General features: G+C 31.3%; 1 protein-coding gene across 1 annotated transcript in view; it reads left to right on the top strand.

Moving 5' to 3' along the window:
* Positions 1 to 6,716: 6,716 nt before the first annotated feature.
* Positions 6,717 to 25,181, top strand: part of LOC145324438 (isochorismatase domain-containing protein 2-like) — an 88,047-nt gene continuing 69,582 nt past the window's right edge. Inside the window, exon 1 of the mRNA XM_080167028.1 lies at positions 6,717 to 6,743. The gene's annotated coding sequence lies outside the window, so the exon portion shown is untranslated. The remainder of the gene's footprint in view (positions 6,744 to 25,181) is intronic.

Here is a 25,181-nt window from a genome sequence, read left to right as displayed (position 1 = left end):
ATGTACATATATCTTGCTTTACATTTAAAAAAAATATTATTATAACTGCTTAATATCATATAACTTTTTCACTAGAATAAGGAAATTGTTTTTTAAAACAGTTGACAAAATTGATCAATAACTAGTTTGTGTTGTGATTGATGAATGCATGTGCTATTTGTAATAAAAAGTCCATGCTGTTAGGATTTTCCTGATAGCTTCCATATTGATGTGTTGGTGGTGGAATGCGGGCTGGCGGGCTGCGGAGTGGCGGATTGCGGGCTGGAGGGCTGCGGAGTGGCGGTCTGCTGGTTGGCGGGTGGTAGACTGGTGGGCTACAGGCTTTGTATCTTTCTCTATTTATGTATGAGATATTATGGGAGTGCTTAAAAAATTGTCATTTGAAACCAAAGGCAACTGTATTTATTTGGCAAATACAAGCATAAATGACTCCGTCAGACAGACAGACAGACAGACGGATAGTCGCTATTTAGTTAAAGAGTAGCCACGCTACAAACAAGCCATATTTGCATGCATATTGCATATATTTGTACAATAACAATCATTTTAATCTTTAATCTCTCTAGCTACAATTGTTCATTTTGATATATAGCATAGTTAGTATACAAAACAACAATTTTTCTTACTCTTAAAATATTAACATAAGAATGAAATGAATATACAATGTCATTTGGTAGATCTAGGTTTCTTAATGTAATGAATAATGCATAAATCTATCGTAAATATAAAGCAATTATTCTCCAATTAGAGCAAATGGCAGTTTTTGTTTCCAAAGGATTGACGGACATTTCGAATTATAGAGTAGCTTTGCTACTAAAGTAATTCTGCAAACACGGTACCAATTCAAAAATTTTATCAACTATCTGACCAAACCGATTTGGTATCTTAAACGGTGTTCTTTTTTTTGTTTCATTAAAGAAACGCCATTTTTATTAATATTCTCAAAGCTTTCAAAATATCTCACGCCTTTTGTTTAGAACTAAAATTGAAACAATACTTTATAATAACTACAATACAAACCGTTTATAAAATTTGTCCGCCTTATTGAAATGAATGTTTGTTTTCTTTTACAATTTACCCACCGCTTTGCTGATCTGAGGTGGATTCTTTAAAATAATTAGAATAGCTCTATCGGCGAGGGTCACCAGATCACAAAACTTTATTTTATACAAATTTATCTATAAAATTAAAGAAAAGTGTTTTTAAAAATCATAGAAGGGTTACAAAAATAAGATTTGATTTAATTTTTGTAGATTTTTTATATGATTTTGGACTATTTTTTACAGAAACAATTTAGGTAATATGGCGACCCTATTTTTTTAAGAATCCACCTCTGTTTTGATCTATGGAATAAATGATAGTGGTAAAAGAATTTTAACTGTGTGATTATATCGCATTTTTAATTCTGAATATTCAACGTTATCTTCTATAAAACAAGGATGACAAGATACATAAAAACGAAGCTTTGAAATGGTAGAACAAAAGAACATTAACACTTGTAAAGTGTCACAACTGAATAAGTAGAATTTAATAGTCGAAACAAAATTGTAACTAAATTTGTTACAAAACTACTCAAATACTGGATACTTGCATCTTTAGGTAAGGATCATAGCGATTCTTTGCTTATAACAGTGTACTTTTTTGTCCTAGGAATTAGTATTCCAAAATTTAGATGCTGCAGCTGATCCTATAGAAGAATGCGGCTGATTTGCGGGTGTGGAAGTTTATGTTTTGTCAATACAGATAGCCGAGGCTGTTTGGTGGCTACAGCTTGCCAAAATTAAACAAAATGGAACATTTAGCGAATCCTATACCAAAGATCATTGAAGTAATATAAAAATACACTCAATTGGTCAAAAAAAATAATCAACCCTAAAATTTCACTGTACATAAATGTGCTGGTTTGTCTTCCAAACCCAGAATAAACGTTATTTTTTCTCGGTGAATAGTCATTTTGTAAATGTTTTGGCATGGGTGTGTATGTTCGTCTGTCTGTGTGTGTGTGTGTGTGTATGTGTGTGTGTGTGTGTGGATGGTTAAGCTGAAGTCAAAAGAAGCTTAAGATCCATAACTCTAAAGTTGAGAGACATTTATTATGACATCAATGACAACCACAAAAAGGTTGAATTTGAGAAACAAAACCTTTCTCACGTAAAATAAAATCTACCTATCAAAATATGGTGAAAACAAGGATGACAATTTCTATAAAAGCGTAGCTCAAAATAATAAAAAAGGAGACAAATAAACAGTTACAATAAGGACAAATCATTGATTTAGATTTTATTGTAAATAGCTCAAAATTTGATATACCTATTTAAAGTTATTACTTTTATATACTGTATGGTTTCAGAAAAAAAACCTTTTTATTAAAAAATGCTAAGTATGATTCTAATAATGTCAAATTTCAAAATGGAAAATAACTAAATCTGTCGTATTTTACTTTTACCTTATAATTGTAATGCGTTTTAAATATAAGACAATTCTAACATGACTTATAAACCTAAAAGCGATCAGTTAGGCAACCGAATGGATGAACATTTATAAGTCTTTATCAAAAGAGTAGTTGCGCTACTAAAATGAGTTGGGTTTGTTTAGGGGTGGATAGGGGGTGGGTGGGTGGAGTTTTTAAGATTTTGTAAGATGAGATTATTTGGTGAGATATCTCGTGTTCTCGGATCATAAATGGCCAGGATGAATTTAATAACAATGTTTTATGCCAAAAAGAGTGGACATTTTACATTTGTAAAATATGAAGAAAAAAACTTGTGTAAAATAATATAATGTTGATTTATATTAGGGAAAAATATTGTGAGATATCCCTTTTCTTTAATCATAAATGACCAAGATAATTACAAAGCAAATGTTTTTATGTAAAGTATTGCAAAATCCATAAAATCGGAGCTCTAAAATCAGATGAAGGTTGCACAGGAGGGTTTTCTGTGTTCAACAGACACTAAGGGAAAGTACCATCAAGCAAATATCTAAAGTTTTGGGGACATTCTATTCAAAATTACTCTTTCTATGAAAAATAGAATTGATATAAAAGAGTGTTGTGCCCGCTACACACACACACACACACACACACCAGGGAGGTAGGGGACATTGGGCTCTTTTTTGCACTTGTCCCCAAAGTTTTTTTTTCACGTTTTCTTAATCGGTGAATTAACAACTTTGGGGACTGTAGTGAATTTTGATTGGTTGCTACATTAAGTTGAGTGTTTGAACGTTTCAACCACTAATTTTAACCTACAGAAGGGGCAATTTTATGTATCATCATTGGGGATGTACATCAATCTATTGGCCATTGTCTTATCCCTTTAGATCCCTGCACACACACACACACACACACACACAGATGTAACACGAGTTTGGTATTATATCCTACACATGATCGGGAGAGATTCACCAACAAGCAGGGACAAGGGAAGTATTCTCTGACCAAAAAGTCTATTAAAATCACGCAATCTAATCACGAAACCTTTATGAGTGTGTAATATTATTGATGATTCAACTATTATTAAAAGGGGCTTGTAGTAATTATGTCTGAGTATAAGTTCGCTAATCTAAATTCACTAAACCTCATCAAATGTTTGTAGATTATTAACAGGGATCGGCAGCCGCACGTAAGCCGCGTGTAAGCCTCAGTGATATTGTCATTTTAATACTATAATATTCAGCTGGATGTATAAAACTTCTCTTTAGCAGACAATCCTTCTTTCTGAAATTTCTTTTTCTGCTCACAAGCAGGTTTAAAAGTGAGGCTGAGGCGCGGCTGCCGAACCCTGATTATTAATGTTATTAGCAGACCGATTTAAAAAAAATAACACAGTAGGGAGATTAAAAAAACATTTTTAAATACTTCCTAAAAATAATATCTTTAAATATTTTTCCTACCCATAAAATTTGTAACTGTTTAAAGACGAAAAACAAAATATTTTGACAAATTTTTACTTTGGCTCATTTTCAAACACTTCCTAATTAACCCTTTAGAGCAAGTTAAAGTAAAAGTTTCAAATTGATTCAATAACTTAAAAACATCTTACTTTAAAGCTCAAAAATTAAATCCTTTGCTCATTACTTATTAAAACAAGGATGACAACATCTATATAAGCGAAGCTCTGAATTGGAAGGAAATCGAACATTAACACTTATAGAGTGACAGAACTGAATAAACTGAACATATGTCTATGCAAAATTGTAAGTAAATTTGTTGCAAAACTTATTAAATACATGTTACTGTTTAAGGACATACTAACGTTTTTAAGACTAGTTATAGAGAAGCTTCGCTTATAACACTATACCTTGTTGTAATAGGAATCAGTATTAAAAAAATCAGATGACTAGGATTATTTGAACATATAAAGATTTGTTGTAAAAAAAGTAAAAAATCAGCTTGTTTTAAATAGACGTACGGACTTTCTAGTAATGATTATAGAGTTGCTGCGCTTATCAATTTGTACCTAACTGCTATAGGAATTAGCATTTGAAGTTTGAAATCGAAAGGACAATCCTAACCTTTTAGATTAACGAAAAAAGCTAACTGTAACGAATGGACGTACGGACGGACTTACGGACCGACCCTAATTATAGAAAAGCTTCTTTTAAATAGACGTACGGACTTTCTAGTAATGATTATAGAGTTGCTGCGCTTTCGAATTTGTACCTAACTGCTATAGGAATTAGCATATAAAGTTTGAAATCGAAAGGACAATCCTAACCTTTTTAGATTAACGAGAAAAGCTAACTGTAACGGATGGACATACGGACGGACTTACGGACCGACCCTAATTATAGAAAAGCTTCGCTTTTAAAAATAAATGACCTAGAAACATAAAGAACTAAATTCTATTTGACGATCAACTTAATTTAATATAAATCATAAAAAACATATATTGGTGCCTTACCACAAAGTTGCCTATCAAGCACTGATCCCCCTCCTTATTTGAATTATATCTTTTGGTTTCTTTAATGCTATACCAAGACTCCCTCCCCTTTGGTCGTTTACAATTTGTTTTAAATTAATGGTCGGGAAAGTGGGGATTCTGTGCTCTACAAGGCACTGTGGGGGAAATTCCCCATATTTTAAATTCTGTGAAAAGTTTGTAAATGTTAATATTCGGAGAAGATTGGTTGTTTTTAGTATTGCAGTACATAATAAATGATGATTTCAGGGAAGCTTCTAATTTACATTACCCATTTCGCCACTTCCCTCCAACTTGTTTCACAATTAGAGGCAAGAAGTTGTCAAGAAATACCAAATTAAACCACAACATATATTATAAAATTTAGGATTTGGAAAAGAATAGTTATGTAGTTCAGAATTTTATTGATAGGTGTCGTAAAAACTTTTTTTATGTAAAATTTTTAGATGAGATAAATATCTAAACAATCTTAAATATTTTTGAAAATATTACAGCTATCCACTCTTTGGGATTTTCAATAAATTTTATTCACTATTAAACATATAATTTACGAGTAGTCTATGATTTAGATAAAATATATAAAATATGTAAAAAGCATTATTCAACTCGTTCATCTCAAAACTAAACATGGAACTAATCTCTGACTCTCATTTTTGCATGGCTTGTAGTAAAGTGAGCAAAAACTAATATAATAATGCTTGAGATTCTTATCAAATTCTGCCAAAAGTTGCATAATCTCATCATCTAGTTTTAACTGGAAATCTATGAAATCAGCTCTAAAGCATTGTTTGCCAGAATAGCCTTCCCTTGTCCCTGACCAACAAGGCAGGGAGAAAGGGAGGGGACAATGGATCGAATATCCAATTTTTAAGGAGTCTCAGACTTTGGGGACTGGCTTAAAGGGAATGTGCACGAATACAGCAGATTCTTACTGATTTTGGGGACTTGCACATCAATGCCCCGCTAACTAGCTGAGCTAGTTTTGAATATGCAGACAGAAAAATTTGTTATTTATCGCTTGTTTTAACAACTATTTTTTCCCAAGAAAATGTCTTTTCATGTATAGAAACTCTACTGTGATATTTATGTATTAAATAATCTAAGAACCGCTTGAATTTAGGGGTCAGTTATAAATATATCAGAAGGGTTGAGGTAGTTCTAAACAAGATTTTTCTAGTGATTAATTACAGAATGTTTACTACATTGTGATGTGTTGATAATTTAATTTTCAAGTAAATGATTTTTTTTCTTAGAACTAATTTTTTTCTAAATTAGGTTACCATGATCCCTTTACAATTTTGGTAACATTTTCTTGATAAATCTGGTTTTCATTGCTTTTCAGCGAACCCTCTTAAATTGAATTAATTGCCCATTGTCCCCTCCCTTACTCCCTGCCAACAAGGGGTTGGTTGGATGAAAAATTGATGTATCATCTTTTTTGGGGACCCACACACTTACACACACACACACGCAGGTCTTTGTGGGAATATTTTTGACAATGGAACGTCCATATTTTAGCCTAAAAGGTCGGGAAAGCGTGGTTATGGTCAATGTTGGGATTTAAAGAATCTTAAAAGCCAGCATCACAAAAAAATATTATTTTTTAGTTTCACATCTTTCATGAATCTTCATAAAAAATAAAACCTATTTCAAAAGAAAATAATAAAATATCCAACAATTTTAATACCATTTGAAGTCAACCTAATAAAACAAGAATGACACCATCAACAAAAACAGATGTTTTGAAATCGGAGTTAAAAAGAATATGCAAAATGATTAAAACGACCAAGCTAATATTGTTTGATTCACTTCTACAAGAGACAAAATTAATTGAAAATGATTGCTAAAATCGAAATTTATTTTCATATCTTAGAATAGTGTATTTATTATTAAGAATAGGTTAAAACATTCTAAATTTAAAATGAATTACAAGGATAATACTGTACATTAATATATAATAATTTAGTTGATAAAAGACAGTAAAGTGTAATGCATTAAAAGTAATGAAAATCTCGCAAAAGTCTTTGAGCCTTGAACAGTTGTTTTAACAGCATGTTAGTTTGTGTTCACCTCCCAAGTGTTTAATAATATACAATACACTAAAAAATAAAATCTGTAAAAAATAACAAAAAAATCTTGAAACTTTTATTACAGATGGAATTTTGTTTATCTGTGCATTCACTTCCGCATAACATCATATCATCATAATATTTTATAATTGCAAAAAAACAATAGCAAAAAGATTACTAACATTAGAGTAAAACACTAGAGGGATAAAGGGTTAAATAAACTGTATCTCCCCATCGCAACCACCTTGTGCAACCTTTCTATTAGGTCATTGAAAATCAATCAATTGTATCGCTTATATTAATACAGCCAAGTAGCAGAAAATAATTTAGAAGCAGGCGAAAGAGGTCTTTGAAAAAGGAAGGTAGGTAGTTGTCTGTATATACATCTATACTTTAGATCTGTTTTACTGACAATAGGAGTGTAGCAAAGGGAAAAGGGCAGTTTTTAAAATGCGGTTATGATGATTTGATAATGTGATACATATGCAGAAGTAAAGTCACACTAACTTTTGTTTATCTGTAAGTGAGAGAAATATTTAAGAAAACGGTCATTTTAGCATCTTTTTCTCGGTATCCTACACATTTCCCTAATTTTATTCCCACTGTTTAGATTCCCACAAACGGATTCCCTGAAATCTGATTCCCCTAATGTTAAATATCCTTTGTTATTCTTTTCCCAATGACACTTTGGCCTGATGCACTTAGCCTAAATGTCTTAAAGCAATGAGATCAAATTCCCTCTTCTACAAATTGCCGCATCTAAAGATATCCATTAAAACAACATTCTTTTATTGGCTCAAGTATTCTCTTTTGACATATGATTGTTAAATACTCTAATTACAAATCATGATATTTAAATGGCAGGAAATTTAATAAGTTCAATATGACCTTGCTGGGACACTCACACATTATTTACTAAGTATATTTGCGATATATAAACACTTATGGCTTTAACACAGCCAGAGGTGTGCATGAAACAAGAACTGTTGGAACTGATGCTCAGTTTGCTCAGTTTACTGAGAATATGAAAGATGATGGTGAAACCCGAAAGGAAGCTATCAACTTGATGACAGGACCAATAAGTTCTAAGCAAAGCTGTAAGATAGGAACCTGGAATGTTAGAACAATGTATGAGTCAACTAAAGCAGCCCAAGTAGTTAAAGAAATGACAAGTTACAATATCGGAATACTTGGAATTGCAGAATGTAGATGGACAGGACAAGGACAAACCACAACCAAAGATGGCCACCTAATACTTTATTCTGGTCATGAAAGTCAACATATGTATGGGGTTGCTATAATTATCCAAAAACGACATGTCAATTCACTAATAGACTGGAAACCTATATCAGACAGAATAATTAAGGCTAGATTCCAATCAAGGCACTGCAAGTTGACCCTTATCCAATGCTATGCCCCAACAAATGACAAAAGTGAAGAAGTAAAACAAGAGTTTTATGATCAACTGCAATCAATCAGAAACTCAGTACCCAAACATGACATGTGTCTAGTTCTTGGAGATATGAATGCTAAAGTAGGAACTGACAGGACTGGAGTGGAAAATGCAATGGGACACTTTGGCATAGGTACAAGAAATGAAAATGGAGAACTTTTACTTGAATTCTGTTTAAATAATGATATGGTCATAGGAGGTACATTATTCCAACACAAAAACATTCACAAATATACCTGGACAACACCTGATGGACAAACAAGAAACATGATTGACCATATTATGATCAATAGAAAATGGGTCAAATCAATGCAAGACTGTAGGAGCTATAGAGGAGCCGACATATTCAGTGACCATGAACTAGTTGTCAGTAAGATTAAATTAAAGCTGAAGCGTACTGGCCATGATAAAAAGAGTGAGATTGGCAGACAATATGATTCTTCAAGATTAAAGGACCCAGTGATAAAGAATGAATTTGTCTTAAAACTCAGAAATAGATTTCAAGTCTTAGAGGACCTAAATGACGAGACTGAGATCACTTGGACTTCAATTAAAGAAAACTTTCAATCTACTGCTAAGGAAATCCTAGGACACAAGAAACCAGAGAAAAAGGACTGGATCTCTGAAGAAACATGGAACAAAATAGAAGAGAGAAAGAATCTTAAAAACAAAATTCATAATGCTCAACATTTGGCTGACATGGGCAATTTAAGAGCTGAATATACTGCTAAAGACAAAGAAGTCAAAAAGCGCACAAGGAAAGACAAGAGAGATTACATTGACAATCTGGCTGAAAAGGCCCAGAGAGCAGCTGACTTCGGTAACATGAAAACAGTATACAACATAACCAAGCAATTAAGTGGCAAATATAACAAAAAGAGTGGTGAAACTATCAAGGCTAAAGATGGTAAATTACTCACTACAGAAAAAGAAGTTGCTGAAAGGTGGAAATCGCATTTTGAAGAAGTGTTGAACAGACCTGAACCTGAAATTACTGCTGAACCAGAACCAGGACATGAAATAGACATAGACACAAGACCACCAACTATCCAAGAAGTTAAAGCTGCTATACATAGTCTAAAGAACGACAAAGCACCTGGACCTGACTTGATAACTGCTGAAATGCTTAAGGCAGACATAGATCTTTCTGCTAGGACTCTGACTGATCTCTTTGATAAAATTTGGAGACAAGAAAAGATACCAACTGACTGGTCTAAAGGTATAATCATAAAACTACCTAAGAAGGGAGATTTGAAAAATTGTGATAATTGGAGAGGAATTATGCTGCTTTCTATCCCAAGCAAGGTCCTATGTAAAGTTATTTTAAACAGAATTGATGAGAAAATTGACAATAAACTAAGAGAAGAACAAGCTGGGTTCCGTGCTGGAAGAGGCTGTGTTGACCAAATTTTCACCCTTAGGACAGTTATTGAACAATGTGTTGAATTTAACAAGCCACTCCATGTAAATTTTGTTGATTTCTCTAAGGCCTTTGACTCCATACACAGACAAACACTCTGGAAAATACTAAGAAGTTATGGTATACCTGAAAAGATGATAATTATGATAACTAAATTTTATGACAACTTCCAAGCCTGTGTTTCAGTTGGAAACAATAAGACATCTGATTTCTTTAAAATAAGCACTGGAGTTAGACAGGGATGCATTTTATCACCTATTCTATTTATATTGGTCATTGACGGGGTGATGAAGAAAACCACAGAGGACAAAAAACGTGGTCTCCAGCTGGGCATACTAGGACACCTAGAAGATCTGGACTTTGCTGATGATCTGGCACTGATTTCAGAAACAATTAAACATCTACAAGCTAAGACAGATAGACTAGTCAAATACGCAGGACAAGTCGGGCTCTTTGTTAATGTCAAGAAGACTGAAATTATGAATATACCTACAAACCCTGATCAAACTATAACAATAAATGGTGAACAATTGAAACAAAGCAACAAATTCACCTATTTGGGGAGTGTTATCAGCAGTGAAAATGGCTCAAAAGCTGATATTAAAACCAGGATTGATAAGGCTAGGGTTGCTTTCAACAGTCTACACAACGTTTGGAATTCAAAGAAACTTGCTCTGAAAACAAAAATCAGACTTTACAACAGTAATGTAAAATCAGTTCTTCTTTATGGAGCTGAATGCTGGAGAACTGTGAAAACTGAAACAAATCAACTTAATGCATTTCACAATAGCTGCCTAAGAAGAATTTGCAAAATATTCTGGCCAAACAAAATATCAAACATTGAGCTGTATGCTAAGACCAAGTGCAATAGTATTGAAGCAGAAGTGAAATTTAAAAGACTAAGATGGCTAGGACATGTGCTCAGAATGGAACAAAATAGGTTTCCAAAAAAGTGCTTAAAATGGAACCCCACCACTGGTAAACGTAAACGGGGACAACCAAAAATGACCTGGAGGCGGAGCACTGAAAAGGACCTCTTTAATTTGAAATTAACATGGGGAGAAGCTGAAGCACTTGCCACAAAAAGGAATTCATGGAGGAGCAGGGTGGCCGTATTCTCTGGACTCCACAGTCCAAAAGAGAGACGCGACTGAACTGAATATTTGCGATTACTTTTATTTAATGAAATCTTCCAATTTTTAACATGTACAAAACGGCCTGCTTAATTGCTTCAAGATCCATGTCAGATCTATATAGGAAATAAATGTCTATAAACGAGCTCAAGTTTTCCAAGGAATATATGATTAAAACTCATAGTGCTCCAATAATCCATAATAAACTCTCATTGCCCAGAATGATAAGACCCATTATTTTACTTTATTAAAAATAAATTCATTTTTTTCATTTCATGTTGCTATTTACCTTATATTGATGTATTTAATTTCTAATCATAAAAAAGAAAATCTAAATTTATAATATGATAAATTTAAGAAAACTATGTTTTAAAAGAATTCGATAGTGGCGACATTTTGTGTGTTCAAATATTAAACTAAAATTGTAATCATCATCATTAACCCTTTGGTGATGGTAATGTAAAGAAAAAAATATAATTTAAAAAAATCTTTTAAAAATCATTTAAATTATTAAATATTTACTTTCTTTTAGATAGTAATGCCGGGTGAGGAAAATAGATTTATTGAGAAATAGATATGCATATAGAAAACTAGCCAATAGGGAGATAATTATATCGAGCCAACTCTAGTAATATTATAAACTCAGCAATTTTTAGTAGCAAAGCTACTCTATAATTCGAAATATCCTTTTGTCCGTACGTCTGAAACATTTCTTGTCTCCATAAAATATTTTTATAAAATGAATCTTCATTTTAAAATTTCCTTCAATATGTAGCATAATTAGGTAAACCATTGCGGTCGGACTGCTTTTAAGAAGGTTTTTAGCTACTTTTATATTTTTCAATGTTAAACGGCTCCTATAAAAGATAGTAATTTTAATTTTAGGGTGGGGGGGGGGGGGGTATTTACCTGCTTTTCTACTAGAAATTGGAAATGTTCACAAATATGTAATGAAATATAAAGAAAATCCTTTAAAATAATTGAGTGCAAAATCGGAAAATTATAGGCTTAACTCAAATTTTTGTCTGATTCTACCTTGTTAATTCAAAATAGTGAAGCTAATTAACATTAAACATTTTCCTACATTATGTGAGATAAACGGTAACTTAAAAAATTTTTTTTTTCACTTTTACCTGTACAGAGACCACCTGGAGGCCTGCAGCTCCTGAACCTGAAGGTCTATCCAAAAAAATTTAAAACTTCGTGAAATTCATCTTATAAGAATGATTTTATCTTTAATAACCTATCCTCTCAGTCCAAAGATAAAGCCTAGGTACCAAGTTTACGCAAATGTGTCAAAACTCCCCCCCCCCCCCCCACTTAGTTATGACACTCTACAAGTGTTAATTTTGCAATCCTTGTTTAAAATTAATATCAAAGAAATATAGTCCCTTAATTCTGGTGAGAAAAGATTGAATTCGTTAATGTTATAATAAAAGTATTAGTATGTCTTCACTTGCGCACTTTCAATTGAAAATTTAAAAACAAAAAAAATATGTTGGGGAGGTAATTTTGGGTGATTTCTAGTGGGAGATTGGTGGTACCCTCCCTTAAAATAGTTATAAACCTTCCTTGGACCTATGAGAAGCTACCTTGTAAAGGATAACCATATCAATTCAGTAATTAGCGAGATCCTTCGGTACAGACATAAAATGAGATACCCAAACAAAAATCCTATAAATTTATTATTCGGATTTGCAAAAAAAAACTAAGTAACTAGAACATATATGGTGTTTTTGGGCGAATGGAATAACTATTGTAAAATCTTGTTACGATTTTTAAAGTTTGATACATATGCGGAAGTGAAAGTACACCAAAAGTGTAGTGTTGTAAAAATAATTAAGAAGGAGGAGAAATAATGAGGATTTGTATAATTTGGTAAGACACATAGGAGAATTCTTGGCTCTACTTTACAATACCCGCCCCCTCCCCCACCCAAAAAAAAAATTAAAAAAAGATTGTGATTCTCCAGTGTGGTTTTGCGATTCACAAGTTTTTGGGATAATTCAACATGGTTAATTTAAGTCTTAAAGTTTTATACACAGTTGATCATGTTGATTTTTTAACTTTTTGACAATATTTTTATATGTTATATAATTATCCTATTTATCCGAATTTTTCAAATATTAATTCCCAGGACAACAAAGTACAATTTTATAAGCTAAGCATCTCTATAATAAGTCCTAAAAATGTAAGTATGATCTTAAACAATATCCTTTATTTAACCCTAATCGACCGGAGGATGTCGGGCGTTTTTGCCTTCTTCTGTCATTTTTTTGCTCTTTTTTTTCTAGGCATTGTACTTAATTATGCTCCATATTAAAAGGAATGTTAACAAGAAGTTTTAGCTTTCTAACTTTTATAGGAGATGAGTAAATCCCATTTCTCCCTAGCGTTATGGACTGATGGACGGACAGACAAAATGAATTATAGAGTAGCTTCGCCACTAAAAATAATAGTTAATATCAATCTTATTTTTGTTGCCATAACACTCTGTCTGTCCGTCTGTCTTTTCTTATATCATTATACTTTGTTGTCCTAGTAATCAAATGATTTTATCAGAAATCAAATGCAAAGTTTGAAATAGATAGGACAATTCTAACATGCCCCTATTAACGAAAAAAGCTAACCGTTACGGACGGATTGACGGACAGACAAACCTTACATTATTATAGAAAAGCTTCGCCTTAAAAAAAAACAAAGCTAGAAGAATTAAACAGTAGATTATAAAAAGTATTGGAAAACTGTATCCTCCGTCCGTAACGATTAGCTTTTTTCGTTAATTTAGGCATGTTAGAATTGTCCTATTGATTACTAACTTTGCATTTGATTCGTGTAGTAGTTAGGTACGATTTAGAAAGCGTTACAACTCTAAATTCGTTACCAGAAAGTCCGTACACCCATTTTAAACATGTTGATTTTTAACTTTTTTAACAACAAATTTTTATGTGATAAAATACTCAGATTAAAATGTAAGTATGTATACAATTACAAGGATGACAACATCCATAAAAGCGAAGCTCTGAAACGGTAGGACAAACGGATATTAACACTTATATGATGTCAGAACTGAATAATCAGTATGTAAATGTATAAGAGTCAAAGCAAAATTGTAAGTAAATTTGTTGAAAAACTGCTTGATACAGGATAATGTTTATGGACATACTTACATTTTTAGGACTTGATTATAGAGTTGCTTCGCTTATAATATTGTACTTTGTTGGTCCAGGAATCAGTATACCAAAAATCAGACCAATCGGATAAATAGGTTACATAAAAATTTGTTGTTAAAAACGAAAAAAATCAACATGTTTAAAATGGACATACGGACATTCTGGTAATGATTATAGAGTTGCTACGCTTTCAAACTCGTACCTAACTTTCTAACTCGTACCTAACTTCTACAGGAATCACCGTACAAAGTTTGAAATCGATAGGACAATTCTAACATGACTAAATTAACGAAAAAAGCTATCCGTTAAGGACGGACGTACGGACGGACCGACCCTAATTATAGAAAAGCTTCGCTTTTAAAAAGTGAAAGTGGACAGTGCTTAATTTTATCCTTTTCAGTCTTGAACATATACTTCCACTATTTATCTATGTAATACAATACAACCCCTTTCGAATAGGCAAATGAATGTAGAATTTGAGCAGTTTTATTGGTTTAGCCCCCCCCCCCGCTCCCTCTTAATTTAAAGACAATTAATAATTTCTAGGGTATTTAAGAAGGATATCAAGGACACGTGGAAATGTAAACTTTAGGATATATGATCTGTCGCCAAAGTGTAATTAGGATGAGTGCATTTTGGATATCATAATTTGGGGGAATAAATTTTAATGGGAATTTAAATTGGGGGAATCCGTCACTTTGGCAAAATGAAGTTTGGGAATTTAAAAGAGGGAATTCGATTATGGGGAATCGATTTGTGGAAAAGTACCTAGAACCCTTTTTCTCATGCCTAGGTTTTGTAGTAGCGCAGCTTCTCTTCAAATAACTCTTTGTCCGTCAGTCTGTCCGTCCATTCGTCCATAATTCAATTACCTGTCTACTAATTCATAATCTTATGAGAGACTGTGATTTCTATTGATAAAGGGCAATGGATGACGAGAAATTCTGCTTTTGGAAGCTGGTAAATTAAGGTTTTAAGACTTAAGTTAAATTATCCGGCAATGTCGCCTCCCTAGCTGTAAATTTATATTCATCAATATATAATTGTTCACTTTATTATCTATCTATTCTTTTTAAAATTACTTATCAATTCCGTTTTAGATTGTTTTATTGAGTCAATCATAGGTTTAATTCGTCATACATACATTTACTTTTCGATATTTATCTATTTTCATTCATTTATCTATCTTAAATCTAAATTTTTTCATACTATTTTTCTTTATTTTCCCCCTATTTATTCTTAAAAGCGAATCAATTTTCAAACTATTTCTTAAATAACCTAAAATGCGTTTTACATTTATTTTTTCATTAATTTTTTATGTAAATTAAAAGTGTTTTTTTTGCGTTCATTGAACCTTATATACAAAAAAAAGCCCCCTAAAAGCGCCTCAAAAATCCGCTAAAGCAATTTTATATATTTCTAGTATTTACCCCCTTTTTATAAACATTTTAATATACCACTTTTCTTTGGTCCAAACCACTTTTTTTCTCCCTCTATTATTGCCTGGCTTTTTAAATTATCTATCTATGTATCATTGTATACTATAGGTGCTCAAAAACGCTGTTAAAGTCGGGAAACAGATAATTATTAAAATTGGTTTTGTGGCAATACCATTGGTTATTGATATTTTACAAACTGACCTGAAATTTAAAGGTTCGACCCCCTTACCTCACTCAACCCCTACCCCCTGCTGCCTAAAGATCCTTGACTTTAACGTATTCTAATCACCCCAATTTTGTATTTTTTATGTTCAAAATTCAATATATGTATTACAATACAAGGCAGCCCAAGCCACCAATAAAAAGTTGGCCCCCCTACGGCTCCCCTAGTCTACACATATAATATCATTTTTTTCTTGAACAATTTAATATTTTTAGCGGCAAAATTATTGTGGTAAGATTGTTGCAGCCAATAGCAGGAGAGTAATATTTTACACAACAAGTTATGACTGAGGAAATATGAAAGTGTGTGTGTGTGTATGTGTGTGTCGCTGCGTAGAGTTCTTCAATAATATTTTTACGTTTATATTTGTTGCTCTAATAAATTTATTGGTATTTGCATAACCAAAAAGGATTTTTAAAAGTAATGCAGCTTTTCTATTTTCACGGCATGTCTGTAATTTTTTTGTGTTTACTTTATATTACATCTTGACCGCAAATGATTTTTGTTTTGAAAAATGTATTATTGATGCTTATTTTGGTAGAAATAAGGTGTTTTTTTTAAATTGCATATGGACAGAAAGACGAAATCATGAAAATTGAAAGCACCGATTTTCTCCGATTCAACGTCAAAGTAAGCTTTATAAAAGAATCTTTTTTTTCTAAAAAAATTTAAAATACTCTACAACAAAAAAATATTGGCATAATCTTATAATAAAAGTGAACAAAATATACAATTTTGTTTTATTTTCTATTATAAATTTTATGACCTTAACCTTAAATGTAGCATAGCAAAAAGTACAAAAAATTAACATTGACATTTAATTTCATGTATGAAATGACGTAACTGCTCTGCAAATATGGCATGTCTGTATGTCCACCATGGAGTAAAAATTCCGTTAAAAATTATGTAAATTGGATGATTTTACAAATATAAATAAACTATAAAAAAAAACTACAGTCTTTTATTGACAATACATGATCAATATTTGCTTTATTTTCTTTAACTTCTATTTATTATTTAATTTTAGAATTAAGATAAGTTTTATTATGGCTTTTTCAACAAAAAAGATAACTTATATTGCTGTGCTACTAATGGATAAATTTAACCTTTATATTATTTTCTAAAATAAATTGATAATCAGATTTCGATAATTCGCAATTTCGTACAAGTACATACGTTCTGCAAAAAGCATATCTAAAATCTATAAAAATACGTCATTTCTATCAATTACATCTTTTATAATAAGAAAATTAAATGATGCTGTGAGTATTGGTTTAAAAAATATGACGTAACAAAAAAAATTAGCCAATGAGAGGCCGTTATTGACCAATGGCGGCATGCGTAGTGGACTCTCATTGGCTAATTTTTTTTGTTACGTCATATTTTTAAAACCAATACTCACAGCATCAAATTAAATTGATTTCCTTCTAGTATTGAGAAATATACAAATAATAAGAACAAATTAGATTTTTTATAAAATTGTTAAAAATGATTTTATAGCCAAATTAACTGAAATTTTAATGAAAATGACAGCAAAAAAAATAATTGATATTGTCAAAAAATTACAAATAATTACACATCTATAAGATTGTTAATATAATTTTTTTTTTAAATAAATAAACAAAAAGGTAACTATTTACTTGCTTTATTTGACAAACAGACTGACTGACTAAGTAATGTACTTATGTATAGAGTAGCTGCGTTTCTTTAAAAAAAAAACAATTTTCTTGATGAATATTTTTTTTTTAGATATGATATTTTGTAAATAATTTTGTAAGAGGTTTCGTGATTTTTAGATTAAACATTTTATGATTCTAAGTGTTAATATTTTGTTCAATAAATATCCAAATATGAAAAAAGGAAGAGGTCTGACTGTTTATGTATCTGATGTCCTTTAAGATCTTGTAAATGACTTAATTTGGTTAGTTAGTTACATTCAGGAAGATTTGCAGAGTATATATACTGTTGGGATCATAAAGGATAATACAATAGACAAAAAATTGATGATTAAACCTTTTATAGATTAAAATTATTGGTTGAAAAGTTTAGACACTATAGTTTAGTACACCCCGATCATGATTTGATAAAAGTCCCCATAGCATTTAAGCCAACAAATGAGAGATCGTGTTTACAAAGCCTTGGATAAAAGTATAAATTACGGATCATGTTACTTGTCGATGCAGCGCTTATCACATGTTACTTGTAGATGCAGCAAACTCATACATGTTACTTAAGATGCAGCAATATCCCCGCTCCATTCCCTATAGAGATGCTAATATAATTATAAATAGAAACAATTAAGATTAATTCGTTAGCTAAACATTTATTAGTAATGGTTTTGAATATATGCAAAAATATTATTAAATAATTACACATGATATTGAATAGCAATCTGGTTGCACAAATTGTAAAATACATTATCATTATAGCGATCCCTCCACATGTATTCATCCAAATAACTTTGTAAGAAGGTTCAAGATGAAGGATGAAGGAAGTTGTTTGGGGTTTTGAAGTTCTTTAGAAATGACTAAAAAGCTTATTTTCAATAAAAAAATATAACTAACATTGTCTGCCTATCTCCTTTTTTAATCTCCCTTTAACATGTTACTTGTAAGTGCAGCAAAGTTAAACATGTTACTTGTAAGTGCAGCGCTGCATCGACAAGTAACATGATCCTAAATTACTGTACAAAGTCTTCTAACCTATTATGAATAAAATTTATATTTTTTTTAATATAGGCGAAATTTTTTTAGTTTATTCAAAAAATATGCTCTATTGAAGATAAAATTACAGTTTTCAGTTTAATGCCTTGATCCTACGTGTTGACCAGTACTACACAACCTCCCCTATTTAAGGGGTTTCAAAAAGTTGTTTAAGCCTCCATCGATAGCGTTAACACTTCTGGGCCCAACAAATGCTTGACTTGCATGGCACAACTAGCACCTAATAAAAAAGTATGTTTTTGGTCCTCTTTTAGTTTAAGGAGAATTTTCCTGTAATCCATTCGTGTACCTAGCTGAAGGACATTTCCAGAATTGTGGCGCACCAATTTGGCGGCCACACATGACCGCCAGGACGCGGGCACCTTGGCCAGAAATCCAGGTAAACAGACACAAATATATGTAAACACATGGCAAGCAGGGAGTGGGAGGACAATGGACAATGAATTGATCTTCATCTCAATTGTATGAATCTAAATTATGCTCGTAAAATTTTTTAAATATATAATAAGTAAGAACAGTTAACAGATTAATTTTTCTACACCAAATTCTACTTAAACAAGTTATTAAAGGTTATTATTTTACATTTAGGAGAATATTTTTTCATTCGGTGTCTTATACCTGTGGGAAGGCATTCTGAGGCATATTTTTGATTATTTTTGAAGTGTGGATTTTGTGTGTGGCAAAAGCAAACATTCTGTCTCTCCATATTTCAACAACAAAAGCGTCTTTCATGACAGAAATAAATATTAAACAAATTTTTGAGAATTTAATGACATGCATGTTATTTACATAAATAACCAGATTTTTCTGTTTTATTCTTATTTTGGCAATAATTTGTTGCCTTATTAGAATAATGGATTTGTTATTACTCGGATAATCAGATTATCATGTACTCAAATAAAGTGAAACACGTACCATGCTAAAATAACGACCACCCACACCCCATCCCATCCCCTCCTATTGTATGATCGACCTGACCAATAAAAGATGTCCATGTTAGCAACCTAAATTGACAAAAAAAAGTTACCCTGTCATAATATCCACGGAGAAAGCGCAAAATGGCAGCAAATAAATGACGTCATACAATAAAGTTGTCCAATGAGAGGTCAGTATACATTGCAATCGACTAATGGTAAAATATATACTCGCCTCTCATTGGTTATTTTATCGTATGACGTAATTTTTTTGGTGCCATTTTGCGCTGTCTCGTAGATAACATTATTAATTGTTTGTCAGCATATTTAATGTCATGCATTCAAATTGTATTTGAACATTATTGGCCAAATCCTATAAGTTAGCCTAGGAATCAAAGTCTTATGTAATCCATTTTATCTATATAAGTCTAAGGAAACCCTAACAGATCCTAGCCTAGCCAAGGAAATTGTTTAGAATTTTTTGTTTCCAATTTTGACAACAAGTTTTGATTTTATTTTATACATTTTGCAATGGATGCTTTTAAGGAAGGTTTAAAAATACAGAAATAAAATCAACTCAACACTAAAAATAAATAAAGGCTTCTTGTTAGTTTTCAAACTCAAACATGAAATTAAAATTTGATTTAGATTCAACAGGGGTTAACTTTACTAAAAGCCCACACTTAAATGTATCTAAAAGTATATAGCCGCACACCCACACGAGGACAACTATGTCCATAGATAGTGCAGCAAAAATAAACCAACCCCCCTAAGGTTTTTAGCATTAAAATAGTATCATTCAACAAACAGGGACCTAAAAGAATAAATTGATGTACATCCACAATGATGAAACACAAATGTAGATTACAATAAGTTGTTGAATTTTGGACACTGAACTTAATGAACCAGCTGATTAAATTTAATTAAGTTGTTAAGTCAACGAAAAAGAAAACCTAATAATAAAACTTTTGAGACTGTGGATAAAACAGCCCATTGTCCCTTTCCTGTCTTTCAAATGGTAAAAATACTCAACTTTTATCAAAAATCATTTTGGATCCATCCATTGGAACAGCCACAAACTCAATCAGGTGATTATTTTTTATCTCTTAATATGTATATACAAATGAACATATTCTACCTATAGAGTAGCTTTGTTACTAAAAAGAATTCGTCTTTTGAATGTATTTATTAATGTAAGGGAAACCTGGATGATATTCCTTAATATTATATTGGACCACTTAGTTCATATAACCCCACCTTTTGATGAAAAACTATGGGATAATAGGCTCTTATGATCCAATTAACATTAGCAAACCTTATCAAAGAACCATTATTATATATACGTTTTTAAAAGTTGGTTACCCCTGCTTTGCTTCTTATTGAATTAAAAATGTGTGTATCACTTTGCGATTGAAGGGATAGTGCCTTAACCTGTAACGGGTGTTTTGATACCGAATATTATGTAAACAGAGCTCTGCAGGGCCCCAGCAGGCCGCTGTGCCGGTGTCTGCCTGGCCTAGCCGTGCCGACAAACACGTTTGAGGCAACTTTTTTGTCCATATCTGTTATGATTTCCCTTCGCTTTTTTATGCAAACAAACTCTTGTATTTATGTATATGCATGTATGCAGGAATTAAGGTCAGTTGAATTTGAGTTGCCGATTGTGTACACAGTTTCCTCGGTGTTTCTTAATCCCATCTCAATATTTACTACTGGCTAAAAAACTTCAAACTTCCCAAAAAAATCTAAATTTAATTGTATAAACGATTTATAATTTATACATTATTCAAAATTTAAATTTTTCAAATTCTGTTTTTTTTTGGGAAGTTTGAAGCTTTTTTAGATAGTAGTAAATATTGAGATAGGATGAGGAAACAGTGTACACAATCGACAACTCAAATTCAGCTGACAGGAATTAATCTTCACACAACACGGCAAACAGTTGTATGCAATAAAATCTAGTTTTTTTGAGAATTCAGAATTTAAATGGGTTCTGTTTTATTAGAGGTTAAAAAGGATTAGTCAAATTATTGTCTACAATTATGGTTGTCTGTCAGTATGTTCATGTGTAATGAATAGCTCTTATATTAAATTTAGGCTTGTTTTAATCGTCCTATATCAATTAAAAAACTTTTTGGAAGATTCCTGTAATGATACCAACGTATATTCTAAACATGCTTATTTTTTTAAAAATTATATTTATAACCTAAGCTGGACCTTTAAATCATTTTTGTGGTGAGCCAGATCGGGGTGAGCCATCTTTCCACCAATGAGAGCACAGCATTTTATGAAATGCCGCGCTGTGATTGGCTGAAATTCGGCTCACCCCGATCTGGCTCACCACTAAAATGATTTAAAGATCCAGCTCTACTCATGACTGTCAGACGAAAATAAATTGACTTTTTTTTTTTTTTTTTTTTTTTTTTTTTTTTTCTTATTTAATAATTTATTCCTTTAAGAACAAACTATACATAATTAAATCACATAGTCTTGGATTATTAATATATACAGTTTATAAAATAGCACATAAATTGATAATAACAAGCGATATTATAATATATTGTAAAAAAATTATCTAGTTATATTTGGAGACAGTTTAAAAATCAAATACTAAAATATTTTGTGTTGTCTTTATATTTCAAAACAAAATTAATAAATTTTTCAATGAGATATGTTGATATACCACCTTTATCTAATAATTTTGAACAGAATTGAGCTAAAAGCAATGTTTGAGAAAAATAATTGTTTTCATTCCATCTTGATAGACAAGGTTCTTTACTAATTTTTAGCGCCCTGTCTTTAGCTGCTAAAATGAGCATCGAAATTTGAGCAAAATCGTCACCTTTAAAGCATTCATAATAGATGTTAAAAAGAAAGAAATTTTCTTTAAGGAAAATGAACTCAGGGCAACCTTGGAAATAAATTTCATCTAGAAAAATAGCAAGACAATGGGCGAAGTATTTCGGAAATTTGCAGAAAAAAATTGCATGATCTGAATCATTTTTTACATAACATTTAGTACAAATATCACTATCTATTAGATTCCATTTGAATAATTTTGTACAACTTACCAGTGTGCGTATGTATTGTTCAAAAAGGAATCCTTTATAATATAAAGTTATAGGTAGATCAAGAACAATCTTAAAACTATTTTGAAAACTTTCAATATCTGGGAACCATTTTTTATCTACCTTTCTAGTTTCTATTGAAGGATGAATACTAGCAATTTTTTTCTTATGCATTTGTTTGAAAAAAAGCGAAAAAATTGATGGTGTCTCATATGTAAGATAAAAAAGAGGTTTTTCTGCATTTTTATTCTTGTGCAAAGATAAACATTGTAAGGAACTAAACTCAAACTCATTTGAAATGTTTAAAACCACCTCTTTTAGTTTTGCATAAATTTCCTGGTGATTGTCTAAAGTTTCTATCAAATTTTCTTTAATAACAGGGATATAAAGATATTTTTGCTGAATTGTTATACTTTTTAATATAGAAGCAATAGTCTTTAAATTACATCTATCAAGGATTATACTTTCTCTACTGCTAAATTTAATGTCTTTAGACCAATAGGATGAAGTAATGGGCGATTGCAAAAATGTCTTTGGATTTTTTTCTAACTCTTCTAGAAAAATTTTAGATTTTTTAAACATTGTTTTCCCCTGAGGTGGGTATAAAGACATAAATTTATTACTGTATTTTTTCAACATATTAGAGCCAAAGTTCTTAAGAATAGAAGAAATAGGTACATGCTTTTGTTTTAGAATTATAGCTAAATTTGAATTAGGGTATTCGTTGGCATGTTTGAGGATATTAAAAAAGCTTGTTATCCAAATAGAAAAACTTTGCTGTTCTGGTAAAAGCATATTTAAACCGCCATCGTGAAACTCTGATTCAATTCTCTTTTTAGCTACTTTGTATCTGTGACTTGATCCATTTGACCAAAGAAATTTAGAAGTACTTTTCCATATTTTTTTGCATATCACATTATTTGGTGAGTAAATTCTATATATGTGCAAAGCACAGGAATTCATGAATGAAAGGCACAGATTTCTTCTCTTAAAAATATTTGTTCCATGGTTAAAATGCATATTTTTAGAACGATTATTAAGTTTATTCAATAATTCTTTATATGTTAAATTTAGAGAAGTTGCAAAATCAAAAGACAAGTAAACTCCTAAATGTTTAACAATATTACAGGGTGTTCCCAAAGAACTTAAATTTACTGGACAGTTGCCATATGTTAAAATTTTTGTTTTTTTGAAGTTAATTTCTATATTTACTGTTGACTTTAGTTTTTTTAGTAAATCAGATACAGAAGTCACATCTTTTTCAGTTTTTAGAGTTAAAGCTTTAAAGCCGTCATCGGCAAAAAATATGGCTGGCAAATTGTGTTTTTTGATCTTTAACATTAAGTGTGACATTAACTTACTGTTTAAGCAAGAATAAAATAAGTGATTATAAATAACAAATTTATTTGCACTACTAGGGGCACCCTGTGGAAATCCCAACTTAATTTCATATTGTTTTGATATATGATTATTTACAACCACCCTAAATTTGCCTCCATTAGAAATAGATGCCCAAACTTTGGCAAATTGTGGTGAAAAAATGTGGTTTAGTATCTTATCAGATACTTCGTATAACGTTTGATCATATGCTTTTTTTAAATCAAAGAAAACTAATTGGGAATCTATTTCTTTAGACTTTATATAGTTCATTATAGCAGTGATAGATATTGTAGCAGTAGCCATGTGCCGTTTCTTAATAAAGCCAAATTGATCAGAATGTACAATTTTACTCATGAAAGGAGCAATTTTATTGTTTAATGCTTTGTCCAGAATTTTTTGGCTGTTTTCAGATAAATAAATTGGCCTTAAATTATCCGGATTTGATGAATCTAAATCTTTTTTTGGAAGAAAACAAACATTTTTGATCTTAATAAATGAAAAATCTGAATTATCTAAATCCATGTCGTACATTTGATTAAATGCATTAGTTGCAAACTTAGGGACATTTTGAAAAAGAAACATAAATAAACTTTTTGGCTGTGATGTTGGTCCAGGGCTACTACGATCTTTAAGAGATTTTATGACTTTTAGAAACTCCTTTGTACTACTATATGGAGAAATAGCATTTTGTATTTTAGGAAAAATATCATCCAGCTTTAAATTAAAAGTTTCTAAAAGTCCGTTTAAATCAGCTTTAGGAATATCATCAGGACAGACAGATGCAGCATGAATTTTGCCTAGTTTATTTACAATTTTTTCAGGACAATCAGTCATTTCATTGTCTATTAGTAAATTGTAACTGTTCTTTTTCTTTGGTTTCATATTTTGATATGTAAGATAATTTGGTTTACCATCTAGCAGAAGATATCTCATATAATATATTTCTGCCCTTGAACTAACCAAATTCTTAAGATATTCTTGCTGCGTCTGAATAATGTCCTGAATGCTTTGCAAAGAATCTTTATCAGGATAAGTTTCAATCTTATTATATAACATATTAATTTGTGAATCAAAATCTTTTGTTTTCTGAAACTCTTTGTGTCTCAATTTTGAGTAAAATACATCGTGTTTTTGCTTTAAATGTTGAATAAGGTTGAACATGGTTCCTGTATATTGATTTTTTGCATTTAGAAAGGATAAATCATCCACTGAAACATTTGCCAAATTTATATTTTTGTCATCTGAGTTCTTTTTTAGAAACCAT

Source organism: Acartia tonsa, chromosome 1, assembly GCF_053477335.1.
Source record: "Acartia tonsa isolate MP-2025a chromosome 1, ASM5347733v1, whole genome shotgun sequence".
Lineage (NCBI taxonomy): Eukaryota > Metazoa > Arthropoda > Copepoda > Calanoida > Acartiidae > Acartia > Acartia tonsa.
Note: the sequence above shows the minus strand (reverse complement) of the source record. Positions and strands in the feature narration are given on the sequence as shown.